This window comes from Frankliniella occidentalis, unplaced genomic scaffold, assembly GCF_000697945.3.
Source record: "Frankliniella occidentalis isolate FOCC.00 unplaced genomic scaffold, Focc_3.1 Scaffold651, whole genome shotgun sequence".
In the NCBI taxonomy this organism is placed as follows: domain Eukaryota; kingdom Metazoa; phylum Arthropoda; class Insecta; order Thysanoptera; family Thripidae; genus Frankliniella; species Frankliniella occidentalis.
The window spans coordinates 12158-13893 of NW_026267766.1; the positions used below are offsets into that span (position 1 = coordinate 12158).

The window sequence follows — 1736 nt, forward strand, 5'->3', positions numbered from 1 at the left end:
GTGGCCAACAGCCGGGAGCGCGACGCGCTGCTCGCCATGTTCCCCCAGCTGCAGCCCGCCCAGGTGCTGAGCTGCGGCGACGGCGGCTCCTTCGAGCCCCGCCTGCGCCTGCTGACCCGCGACCGCGGGGTGCGCCTGGTCGTCAACACGCTCGCGGGCGCCGAGTTCCGCGCGTCCCTCCGCTGCATCGGACTTTTTGGCCGCTTCGTCAACTTCTCCCGCGAGAACTTGCAGGAAGGGAGCATAGGTGACCAAGGCATCACAGTCTACGTTGCCCTACCCTTTCCTTGCTCATCTCTCACCCCTCACACGCTTCTCGTTTGTCATGTCCTCAGGTTTATGGGTGTTCACACGGACTATTGCCATGTTCAGCTGCTCAGGTAGCGCGCTGTTTCATGCTACCGAGGGCACCCGCCACTTGGTGGTGGAGGCCGTCGCCAAGGCGATACGCGACGGTGCGGTGCAGCCCATCGTGGGGGCTGAGGACTACAACAGTCCCCGAAGGTTTGTACCGGGTGCAACAAGGAATACGCAGCAGCGTTGCGGGTTTGCCTACTCTTTATATCCGTAAGGGGCCATGGCCCCTGCGGCCATATTGAGTATGCAATCCGGCCACACTGCTGCGTATTCACAGTTACACCCGGTACGTTCCGCTACCCGAGACACTACTTCAACCAGAGGCATAACGCAGAACGAATTTATCCTTTCCTTGTAGCATCAGCGATGTGATGCGGGGAACGAAAGCGGTGGTTAAGGTAGACAGCATGGCGCTAGAAGCCGGCCGGGTGTGCGACCCCAACAAGTGCTACATCGTTGTCGGTGAGCGTCTTCGCCTCATAACAGGAGAACTAGTAGGTACGGTGGACGCAATTTGACGACGTCTTGCTCCCCCCCCCCTCAGGTTGCCAGGCCGTGGACGCGCTGTTACTGGCCAGCCGGCTGGCCGTGCTGGGCGCGCGCCACATCCTGGCCGTCGTGGGATCGTCGCCGAGCTCTCCGCTCGTGCGGCAGAGGCAGCGCGCTCTCCGGCGGCAGCTTGGCGCACTCCTGCGAGTGCTGCAAGTGCGCGAGTGGACTCCAGCTGCGGCCGGCAGCGTGGTGAAGGCTGCGGCCAGTGTGGCTCCGGTGCACAGTGCCGTCGTGGTGGCCAAGGTGATGGTGCCGTCCACCTCCCACCTTACTCCACGCCACGTCCCGGCAGTCTGTAAATAACTGATTTGGTGTTTGCAGAACGAGGACGAGCAGGTGGCGGCCGCACTGGTAACCGGCGCCCTCCAACCTTCCTCGGGTCTTGTGCTGCTCGCCGACCGAGAGTGTCTGGCAGTGCCCCTGGTTGGCCTGGCCGAGCAGCGTCAGGCGCTTGGAGGGCGCACCAGCTGTCTGGCCGCCACCCTCGGCGAGGCCTCGGAGCGCCTCGGGGACCTACTCCACAACTCCTCCTTCGAAGTGCTGCCCTCGGCCATAGCGGACCAGGAAGCGGGCGCGCACAAGGACTTGTCCCTGTCGCTGACGGCGGACGCCCTGGCCGCGCTCAGCAGCGCCGACAGCCAGCGGACGCGGCGTCCGCGGATCGTGGAGCTGACCTCGCTGGGACCGGCGTCGCACTCCTCGCGGGAGAACCGCAACCTGTTCGTGCTGCCGCCCCTCAGCGTGCTGGACCCAACCTCCAAGAGCCAGCTGGCCGGGCTCGCGGCCAGGCTGTTCAGCCCCGTGCTGGTGGTGGAGACCACGCCGGG

General features: G+C 64.9%; 1 protein-coding gene across 1 annotated transcript in view; it reads right to left on the reverse strand.

The window, feature by feature from the left end:
• Positions 1 to 1736, reverse strand: part of LOC113203645 (cytoplasmic aconitate hydratase) — a gene marked incomplete at its 3' end in the record, with an annotated part of 18529 nt that overhangs the window by 584 nt on the left and 16209 nt on the right.